This window comes from Vipera ursinii (genome assembly GCF_947247035.1).
Source record: "Vipera ursinii genome assembly, chromosome: 1".
Lineage (NCBI taxonomy): Eukaryota > Metazoa > Chordata > Lepidosauria > Squamata > Viperidae > Vipera > Vipera ursinii.
This window is the reverse complement of record NC_139512.1, coordinates 20080713-20092877: the sequence shown is the minus strand read 5'-3', so window position 1 is coordinate 20092877 and position 12165 is coordinate 20080713. Positions and strand designations below refer to the sequence as shown.

The 12165-nt window shown below is 39.2% G+C and overlaps 1 long non-coding RNA gene across 1 annotated transcript in view; it reads left to right on the top strand.

The window, feature by feature from the left end:
- Positions 1-377: 377 nt before the first annotated feature.
- LOC310631912 overlaps positions 378-12165 on the top strand; it is a 247754-nt gene continuing 235966 nt past the window's right edge. The window contains exon 1 of the long non-coding RNA XR_014490742.1: positions 378-416. This is a non-coding gene — a long non-coding RNA (uncharacterized lncRNA). The remainder of the gene's footprint in view (positions 417-12165) is intronic.

Here is a 12165-nt window from a genome sequence, read left to right as displayed (position 1 = left end):
GTAAATAAAATTGAACTGAATGTACAATAAGTTAAGAAAAGCAATTGGTAGATTTCCTGAATTATTTTCCCTACCCACTTAGTATAAGTATTTAAGAGTATATACTTAGTATTTACTTGGAAAAGCAAACCACAGTTGTTTTTCCTAATGTATGATGGATATGGCTGAATGAATGGAGAAAAGTGCAGAATAACAGAATAAAGGAGGAAAGGACCTTGGAGGTCTTCTAGTCCAACTCCCTGCTCAAGCAAGAAACACTATACCATTTCAGAAAAAGCGTTGTCCAGTCTCTTCTTAAAAGAAGCAAGAATAGAATAGAATAGAATAGAATAGAATAGAATAGAATAGAATAGAATAGAATAGAATAGAATAGAATAGAATAGAATAGAATAGAATAGAATAGAATAAAGGTAAAGGTTCCTGCGCACATGCGTGCTAGTCGTTTCCGACTCAAGGGGCCGGTGCTCATCTCCGTTTCAAAGCCGAATAGCCAGCGCTTGTCCGAGGATGTCTCATGTGGTCAGCTTGACTAGACGCCAAAAGCGCACGGAATGCTGTTACCTTCCCACTGTAGTGGTCCCTATTTTTCTACTTGCATTTTTACGTGCTTTCGAACTGCTAGGTTGGCAGAAGCTGGGACGAGTAACAGGCACTCACTCTGTTACGTGGCACTCGGGATTCGACCCGCCAAACTGCCGACCTTCTGATCGACAAACTCAGCGTCCTAACCCACTGAGCCACCACGTCTCTTAGAATAGAATAGAATAGAATAGAATAGAATAGAATAGAATAGAATAGAATAGAATAGAATAGAATAGAATAGAATAGAATAGAATAGAATAATAACTTTATTGTCACTTTGAATGTACACTAATCGGCATACATTAAAATGAAATTTTGTTACATACAGCTCTCAAAGGGTCACCATCTCTGATATACACTACATAAATATGACAAAAATAAATAAATACAGAATTATGCATATACCCACATATATGACACAGAGAAAGAACACAGTCTAGTTTGGATTATTTATACATGTGCATGGCGACAAAAATGAATCTTGCAAGTTTACCAGATAGACAGCATAGGGAACAAAGCTATTGCAGAATCAGGTTTACAGGCAGGTTTAGTCTCCTATCAAGTTACCCAAACAATAGGTTCCATACATGGAAATGCACCACACCTGTAATGTGCTAAATTTGTTCTGAACACAGCTTTTGGGTAGGAAGAAGCTGAAGAATCTTCTTGCAACATCAAAAGGGTGCTAGAACTCTATTCGTAAATAGCCCTACTGACAGATCACAGACCTGAAGGATGGTTGTGAGGTATATTCCGGCTACTTCTTCCTATTTCTCTGCACACTGTAAATCAGACTAAGAGGAATGGAGACAAGGTCCAAAAAGAAGCAGAAGGAACAGCTAATTCCATTCTCAGTTGATACTGCAAATGTATGGCCCTGTCAAACCCTTTGTCACCATTGAAAAACAATGAAAGCAGCAGAAAACCTGTAATTCATTCACTAGTGACAGAACTAGCAACACAGAGGTGGTAGACATTTCATAGGTTACAGCAGTTTTCTGTGTAGCATAGGACTAGCATTTTCTCAAAACTTTTCAGACATTATATGGGCAGATGGCTCTACAGATGCCCAGTGTCTGTTCACTTTTGCAGCCAAAGTCAAAATGAACATGAAGGGCAAGATTACCAGAGACCAGAAGGGAGCCAATATGCTTGCACCAGCCTAAAGCAGCAAAAAATGGGAGCTGGGCAGATTCCATGCTGCATCAGCAACCATATTTTTCAAAGAAGGAAGTTAAAGTATGTGCATTGCAAAAACTGTGTGTGCGGGGAATGGAATAGACAGCACTACTAAAGAAGACTTTAGATTCACTAAGCTATTTGTTGGAGATGGGATGAAGGCCAATTCATGAGGATGTAGAAGTCTTCTGGGAAATTCCTTATTATTATCTCTCCAGGAATAATGATCAGTTTCCCAGAAATTTGTTGGCCAGTTGTTGTTCATGGGGAATGATCTGAAACTAAGCAGCCTAGTAGTCTTTATATATATATATAAATCTTTACCCTATGGGTGGTATGTCTCTTCCTCAATCTTGGGTCCCTTGCCAGAGGCCTTGGAGTCAGAGAGTTCTGAAAAATATCTTAGCTGTTCCTAGTATTATTCTCTTTTGGGCAGAGAGCTTTGATGTCGTTCCTGGGATCTCCCATTCTCCCAGCTTAGAGGAGTCACAGCCCTGAGTGTTCCTACCACCTTTGGACTTAACTTTTCTATATCATCTGTAGTTCCTCCTTCAGGTCCTGGTGCTTCTTCAGTTTCTCATACGCCTTCTTCCTGATGTTGCTATCACTTGACACCATTATATGTATCACCACCACTGTCTTCTGGTCTTTGTCTATTACCATAATGTCTGTTTGATTTTCTAGTATCTGCCTGTCTATCTGGATCTGGAAGTCCTACAGCAGACATGTCAAACACAAGGCCCGGGGGCCGGATCCGGCCCGCGAAGTGGTTTCATGTGGCCCGCAAAGCCATCCTGGAAACAGTGAGGGAACGGCCCCCACTGCCTTGGCCCTGGCCCAGAGACCCTCCTCCTGCCAGAGACCCTCAGATCTGTCCCACTCCTGCCCAGGCCCCCATAGGCACCCTTGATGCGAATGATGTAGAGCTGGCCACGCCCACCCAGTAGGCCATACGCACTCTAGCCACACCCACCCAGTAGGCCATGCCCACCCTGGCCATACCCACCCGGCCCCCTGAGGGCAACCGCAATGCTGATGCGGCCCTCAATGGAATTGAGTTTGACACCCCTGTCCTACAGGATCTTAGCCCACTTATTCTCCACAACCTTCTGTGAAATCTCCCATCTGGATTTGGGGGTATCTAGCCCACACCCTATACACAATGCCAACTACTTTGTTGTGCCACTCAGTGTAAGCTGTTCCTGCCTACATCTTACACCTTTCTACTACATGTTGGACTATATGTAAGGCCTCTCTGCACAGTCTGCACCTCAGGTCCTGTCTAGTGTGGATCTGGTTCTTAGTGCCTGTTCTTGTACTGCTATGATCAGTGCCTCAGTGTTGTCTTTTAGTCGACATCTTTCCAGCTGGTGATAGGATTTCCCAAGGTCTGTCACCTCTGCTATCTGTTAATGATACATCCCATGCAAGGTCTCTGTCTTTAACCTCTATAAAGTTACACTATGACAGCCTAGCTGTCTTCAAGGAATTCATAAAATCATAGAGTTTATGGAATAATTTATTTCAAAGGTGGAAAATACATACAGTGCAGTGGCCATGATGCTAAATATCACTGCCAAACATTGGCAGCAAAACAACATAATTTAAGTCAGGGGTCTCCAACCTTGGCAACTTTATGACTTGTGGACTTCAGCAGTTGAAGTCCACAAGTCTTAAAGTTGGAAAGGTCAGAGACCCCTTATTTAAGTGATATATCTTCTAAGTGATTTCACAATTTCATTCTAATGGATGTAAATCCTTCTTAAAGTGTATCGGCCAGAACTGGTTACAATACTCCAGGTGAGTTGTCAAATGTAGACAACAGCAGAGCTAATGTTTCCTGAGACCTGGGGATTCCATTTCTATTGATGCTGCCTAAAATTGCATTTGCCTTTTTGGCACCCACATTGCAGTATCAGTTCATATGTGACTGTGATCCATATTAAAAAATAAGCAACAAAATATAGGGACCTCAGTACTCATTTGAGAAGAATACCTTGGTTTTGTTTGGTAGACAGCTTCGTGCTGTGGGACAAATTAGAGTTAACAAAACTGATCTTCAATTACCCTGTTACGCTTCCAGTGGATATGTAACCAAATGTGAATAACCTTCCTTCAGTAAGATCTATTTGTTTATTGGTTTGCTGCAATCATCAACTAGATTCATTAGTAACCTCAAGTAGTAACCAAGGGTGACCACTCAGCTCATTGTCTGCCTTGCTGTTCTGCTCTCTCCACATTTATCTTCTGGACTCTCCATTGATTTTCCTAAATGGCCATGACTCATGGAAAGTTTCCAAGTTGTAAGCAATAATCGAGTTGGCAAAGTGAATTCTTGTCAGCATATCTTCATACCTTCTGTTTTGTGTTTGTAGAAATGCTGAAAAACATGACAAAATAAGTTTCAAAGCCACCAAACCTGCCTGAAAAGAAATAGCAGCTGGTAGAAAGATCAAACAATCTTCTGCTCCATTGTTATTCAATAAATGGAAATAATAAAGTGGAAATAAACTTCAAATAAACTGGAAAGAGTGCAGAAAACAGCAACAAAGATGATTAGAGGGCTGGACCCCAAAACATATGAAGAATAGTTGCAGGAATTGGGTATGTCTAGTCTAGTGAAAAGAAGGACTAGGGGTGACATGGTAGCAGTGTTCCAATATTTGAGGGACTGCCACAAAGAAGAGGTGGGTCAATCTATTTTCCAAGAACACCAGAAGGCAAGATAAGAAACAATGGATGGAATCTAATCAAGGAGAGAACCAACCTAGAACTAAGCAGAAATTTCATAATGGTGAAAACAATTATCCATGGAATAGCTTGCCTTCAGAAGTTGTGAGTGCTCCATCACTGGAGGCTTTTAAGAAGAGACTTTTAAGAAGAGACTGGAGAGCCACTGGAATGATATAAGGTCTCCTGCTTGATCAAAAGGTTGGACTAGAAGACCTCCAAGATCCTTTCCAACTCTGTTGTTCTGCTTTGTTCTGTTAAATGCATGGGCAAATGCATATATATATATATACAATATATATATTGTACTGCATAATATACAATCAGCCCAGGTTCGAATCTCAGATAAAGGGTATGACTGACTGATGAGAACATAAAGAGTTCGAAATGGCCATCTCAGCCTCCCAAAATTCTTTATTAGCAATTTGAATAATTTGCACAAATAATGAGCTGTCATAGTTGACTATATCCTGTGGATAAGCCTTGAGACAGGCCAAAGCAGGAATGAAAGAGTTAATTAGCAAGGTGCTTTCACAAAGCCTTGACAAATACTTAACATATATTTAGCCTTGCCTTCTAGCTAATAAAAAGAGAGAAAGAACCTGTGGCTCAGCAAGTTAAAACAACTGCATAATATACAATCAGCCCAGGTTTGAATCTCAGATAAAGGGTATGACTGACTGATGAGAACATAAAGAGTTCGAAATGGCCATCTCAGCCTCCCCAAATTCTTTATTAGCAATTTGAATAATTTGCATATATATACAGTATATATATATATATGTATATGTATATGTATATGTATATGTATATGTGTATGTGTATGTGTATGTGTATGTGTATGTGCATGTGTATGTGTATGTGTATATGTATATGTATATGTATATATGTATGTATATATACACATATTCATGTATTTTCCTATTTCCAAAATCATTTTCCTTTTCATGTTCCCAAAATACAATGTCATTTTAGTGGCAGTTTAAAAAATGTGTGTTCAACAGCATCAGTTCCTTCTGGTAGATGGATGGCTATACAAGTTTGCTTAAGAAATAGACAAATCTATTAATTCCAAGACCGTGTCATTTTTTTTACACAAATGCCCATTCCGTTCAGCAGCCACATTAATTTGTCATTGGAAAGATACATTAATTCAACATGTCCACATAAATATACTTTAATTTACATGGCAAGCATTTAAATGTTAAAACACTATTTTGTATCAACATTATGAATGAATATATGTCCTAAAAATGTATGCTTCAGTGGATGTTTTTTTTCTTCCTAGTTTAACCAAATTGCATTTCCCTGCAACTTTTATTCTAAACATCAATATTCATATATTTAAAACATTGTATTTAAATAAGTATAAAATCTGATAGTTTGTTAATTTTTTGTCCACACTTTTCTCATTTCTTGTTGTATTCTGCTAACTTGGATATAGATTTTTTTTACAATAGATGCAAAGTTAAGGGACTAAGCAGGCCTGCAGAAAGATACTCATTAGCTCATACATTCATAGAATCAAAGAACTGGAAGAACCTTGGAGGTCTCCCAGTTCAGTGTCCTGCCCAGAACAAGAAACCTTATACCATCCTGGACAATTATCCAACTTTTGTAGGAAAAGCTCTATTGATGGAGCATCATGATTGCAGTAATTAGGATGCTCCACTGCTTAATATCTTTCACATTCAGGAAATTGCTACTTCTTTTGAGTTTGGATCTCCCTCTTAAAAGCCTCCAGCCACTGATTCCTATCCTGCCCTTGGATGCTGTGGAGAATAAATTCATATCCTCTTTACTGTGACAGGCCTTCATGTGTCAAAAGACTGCTATCATGAGTCTCCATGACCTTCCTTTCATGAAGCTAAAGATATCAAATTGATCTAAAACATGAGTGTTAAACTCAATTGCGTCATGTGACGTATCATGATGTATCACTATATTTTTTACCTTTGTGGAGTTGGGATGGGTGTGGCTTGCATGTGATGCATCCAGCCCACGGGCCGCCAGTTTGACACCCCTAATCTAACCATTCTTCAGAGAAAGTAGGCTATCAAAAATTCTGGCAACAGTAGTGGCGAGGCTCCAGGAAGATCAGAGCTTACATCCAAACCTATTATTGTTTCATTTAGATAGCTTTATTGTTAAGTTGGCCTTAGGCAGCACAGCTTTCATTAGTAAATAAAAATACAAAATCACCTGTAGTGGAACCAAGTTAAAAAAAGATGCAAACATGGCTAATAGGAAAATAATCTGCTGTTTGGGCAGTACTGGGCTTCAGGATTTGGTGATGGTGCTCTAGGGAGCAGATTTTCAGGCATCTCCCTAGCAACTGTTGATGGCACCTTCACAGGCAAAGCAATATGCTTTGCAAACCACAGTGGAGTGACTAGGCTTCTATCTTTATAACTAGATGTCCTGACTTCTGATTGGCCTTTTTGATGAACTGGTTTTTGACCGGTACAGGTTGGTGAGGACTGGTCTCTGATTGGTGCTTTATGTCCAATCTTGACTGGGATTTTTGGTATTGTTGGTTCCTGATAAGTCTTTTGTTCATGCCAGCTTTCTATTGGTCATTTTTGATTCTTGATTGATTCTTAGTTTGTGCTAAATTCCGGGTTCAGACACCAACTGTAAAACCCTACACCAGTATATTATTTACAGCATATATGTTCTTTCCACTCACCTGATTCTTTTTTAAATGTATTTCTACTAAAAAAAAAAACAATCTCATTGCAAAAATGAAAAGTAGTCCCTGTAAAAGTGGTCCCAATGTCCCAATGTTCAATTTTTTAATTCTCTGTATAAGAACAAGCTGCTTATTTAAAGGGCCAGAACCTAGAAAAAATAAATAATTCCTGGACCATTTTTAAATCATTTATTCTGTCTTGTTACAAATGCAGTAATAAAGCCTGGGTTCTGCTGAGGATAAAGTAAGGGTAAAGGTTTCCCATGTGTAGTCATGTCTGACTCTAGGGCAGGGGTCCCCAACCCCTGGACTGCAGCCCCCTACTGGGCCTTGATCCATTCAGAACTGGGCTGCAGAAGTGGTGGGTGAGCGCATGTTTGTGCATTCATCCCCACTTACATGAGCAGTGGTCAAGCATGTGCGCACTCCAATTGCACGAGTGGTGGGTGCACATCCCTGCTGCCTGCACAAATGGAGCTATGCTTGCCTGCTGCTCACACAGAACCATCTCATCTCCTCCCTCCCCCATCAGTCCAAAAAGCCAGAAAAGTTGGCGGACTCTGCTCTAGAGGGTAGTGTTCATCTCTGTTTCTTAGCCTAGGGAGCCAGTGTTCTCTGAAGACACTTTTGTGGTCATGGGGCCATCATGACTATAAACTGAGGCACACCGAATGTTGTTATCTGCCCACCATAGTGGTACCTATTTATCTATGTGCATTTGCATGCTTTCAAATTGCTAGGTTGGCAGGAGCTAGGACAAGCAATGGGAGCTCACCCCATTGCATGGTGCTCGGGTCTGGAACCTGGGCTGTCAGCTTTCCAGCTGACAAGCTCAACATCTTTAACTACTGAGCCATTGCACCCCTTCTGCTGAGGATACTAGGATAAAAAATTCAGTTCTCGGGATTCCTTGAGCCAAAAGACACAAAACCCCACTTACATTGGGCTACAGGGACTATATTACTGTCCGTTTTATTTTATTTTGCCTAAATCTATTTTTCACCATTTGAGTGGCCCTGTAATGAACTCATATTTATTTCTGAATTGTGTAACTGTCAAGTTTCCGACGTATGGGCTTTTCAAGTGACTCTGAGGCATTGTTTACCTTAAAAGTCCTTTATTAGCCTAATACACCGGCAAATGCTTGCTCGAAGGAAGCTGGAATGTGAAATCTCCGCCCCTTGCACAATATATTAAAACACAATTCTCCACCTTTCCTGTCATTAATCATATTCTCCAATTAATTTAAAGAATCAGTTTCCCTTCCACTAGAAAACCCACCAAGGCCTTATCTTCTTTAGTTAGAGAGATGGCCTTGAAGGTGCAATCCTACTCATTCCCCTTCCCAACCTTAAACTAAATCTTTTAAAGCAATACACAAGTTTAACATATGAAATGGCTACTTCTTCATCTCTTGTCAAGCAATAACATTCAATGTTAGCAGCGTTGACAGCAACATCATTTGGTTCATGGAAATTTTTGAAATACATTTTTACATCAGTGAATTAACAAAGTTTATCAGGCTACTGCAAACTGTAAAGACCAAACAACTACTTATCTTCTGTTGCTGACGTTCAAGTGGTTTAGAGAGAAATTAGTCATGCAGCAAGTTTTTCAGATGCTGGCAAGCCAGCATTTGGATGTATACTATTATTAGCCCATTAATAACTATATTTTTCTAATAGACCTCATCAGTTGGAAAACCTGAAATTAAACAACAGCAACAAGAGCCTGGACTTTATTTATTCATTCCATCTTCCCAGCAAATGGAGGGATAAAATTATTTTTTCTCATTTGAAAAAAAAAATTAGTGGAAGGACTACTCTTCAAGTTAATATACCAGAGGACAAAAAAATTCCCTTGCTGCTACTTTTTAATTATTTTCTATGCTGTTTTTATTGCCTAAATTAGATTGCATGCATCCTATCCTTTCTCATTTAGAAAATAATTTAATTCTGTTGTATTCAATCATAAATATGATTATGATTATGTGCCATCAAGTTGGCATTGACTCTTAGCAATCAAACAGATAGATGCTCTCCAGGATGATCTGTTTCCAACCTGATCCTTCAGGAATTCCAACGCTGCATTCATCACTTCTACCACCAAGTCCTTTCACCTTGCTGCTGGTCTTCTTCTCTTTCCTTCCCCCCTTTCTAACATTATGGACTTTTTCAGAATTAAATCTGTGCTTAATATATCCAAAATATAATTCGAGCATTGACATTCGTGCCTTGAGTATGGTTGAATACTGAGTCCAGTTTTGGTCACCATGACACAAAAAAAGATGTTGAGACTCTAGAAAGAGTGGAGAGAAGAGCAACAAAGTTGATTAGGGGACTGGAGGATAGAGCATACAATGAAGTTGCAGGAACTAAGTATGTTTGGTCCAGTGAAGAGAAAAACTAGAGGTGACATGATAGCAGTCTTCCAATATTTGAAGGGCTGCTACAGAGAGGATGGGGTTGATCTACTTTCAAAAGCACATGAGGGCAGGACAAGAAGTAATGGATGGAAACTTATCAATGACAGATCCAACCTAGAACTAAGGAGAAATTTCCTGACAGTGAGAATAATTAATCAGTGGAACAGCTTGCCTCCGGAAGTTGGGGTGCTCCAACTTTTAAAGAAAAGACTGGACGAATATTTGTCTAGAATAATACAGGGACTTATCCCTGATCAAGGGATTGGACTGGAAGAACTCCAAGGTACCTTCCAACTCAATTATACTGTTACCGTTACTCATTTTTTTGATGGTTCATTTGTTTGTTTCCTAGGCTGCCCATGGTATTGTCAGGAATCTTCTTCAAAACTGAAGTAGATAGGCATCAATATTCCTTCTATCCATCAGAGTTGCACTTTCACTGTCCTAATGTTTCATCAGAAAAAAAACATTTCCCCCCAAAATTCTGACTTTTGTATGCCAAAATATACCCTGGCATTTGAACATTTTTTCAAGGCCTTCATGGCTACTCTACCAGGATTTCAGACTGAATTAACCATGAAACGCATGACTCCTCAACTTGGATAACCATAATGTGAAATGTTGGTTACCAATATCTAATTTTGACTAATATTTTGATCACTGACCATATTGTCCCTAAGCTAATTTCACATGTAACAATAAGTTGCTGTTATTTCTAGGCAATAGAGCAGGTACGTCAAACTGCCGGCCCGCAGGCTGGATGCATCACGTCAAAACCACACCCACCCCATTGCTGGCAATGGGGGAAAAGTCCCGATATGTCACGCAAAGTGATGTGATGTCGTGAGTTTGACATGCTTGCAATAGAGGAAATGAACAGTGATTAGAGGCAGATGGAAATAGTGTGGCTTGTTTACCTTTATTCCAAATGCATGGATCCTTATCATCAGCAGGTTAAAAGTGCAGAACTTTCTGAAATTCTTTCCATGTCATGATTTTTAGACATATTGGCATTCTGTTCTCCTTTTTTTTTGAATAAAGAAATCCAAGAATAGGGTGAGGGATATGGGTGTGTATTACAGATGTTACAGGCTTACTAATTTTATCATTATCCAGGATGGGATTCAGAGTCTAAGAAAAGCTGGATTCCATCTGTCTTCAAAGAAGGAATATCAAAAAGAAGACAATGAAGAAAGAGAACAAGAACAAAGATAATGATTATTGGTATGTATGTGTGCCTTAGAGTCAGTGTTGTCACCTGGTGATTGCCTGGATAGGTCCCTGCAGTTTTCTTGGCAAGATTTCTGAAGTGGTTTGCCATTGTCTCCTTTCTAATTCTAAGAGAAAATAACTAGTCCAAGGTCACCCAGTTGGCTTCATGCCTAAGAAGGGACTAGAACTCACAGTTTCTAGCCTGATGACTTAACCACTACAGCAGACTGGTTCTCATGATGGTTAACGGTACGCTTCATAAAATAGATTGGCCTTGCTAATTGAGTTGATTGAATGCAAGATATAAAGGAACTAAGTCAGTTTTGCTTAGTCAACAAGCTAAAAAGCTTTTAATAGATTTCTACATTGCAATGCTTATGTTGCCTTTTTATCTTTTTATACCTTATAATATTATATCACAGAGTCAGAAGGAATAGATATTTCCCTTCTTGTTGAGTCGGGAAAATCTGAGAACTCTGTGTAAGCATGCTTATAACTTGGTGCTATCCATATTCATGTTGCTTATCCCCACTCTCTCAAAAAAGTTGCTCTGTTTTAACATTACATAGTTATGATGGTGTCATAAAAGTTCATAGCATTGACTTAATTTGGAAAAAAAACAATCAAAGGCAGCTAAAGAAATGCAAGTGTTTGGAAATGGATGGCTCTCCAAAGCTCCTCCAGGCCTTTCATAAAATCCTTCCACTTTCACAAATGTCTCCATTTACATAAAATTCCCTGCAAATAACTAAAGTTAATTAAGATGATTTATCACTCAGAAGTAAAGCTGCCTTATCAGCAGGAATCAATCCACTAAGCAAACAAAGGATTAGTAGTTAGGAAATCACCAAGTCCCTGTACCATTTTGGATACAAAAAAACACTTATTTATAATGTCTTTTGTTTGAACTCAGTGTTCTGTTTGCAGATTAATTAATGACAATTAGCTAATCACTCTTCTTTAACAGAGCAGTGGGTGATACTACACTGTAGGAGTGATTCATTTATGCTTTGGCAGTTCCTATGTATATCAACCATGAGCAAAAACTTTTTGGGTGCACTAGAACAGTTTGAGAAACTGTTGCAGGTTCCTGAAAGGTGTCTGGGATACTTGCTACCTTACCATAAAATAGCAATACAGGTAGTCCTTTACTTACAACCAGTTGCTGAAGCACCACTCAAAATTATGACTTACCTGGATCAAGGTAGTTATGACCTGGTTCCAAAGTTCTGACAGGGCCCTGCCTCTGTGGCCATGTGACCACACTAAAGGCATTTTGCCAAAAACCAGAAGTTATTTTGTTCATTTAACAACCACTGCAAAAAATCAGGTTGAATTTACAATT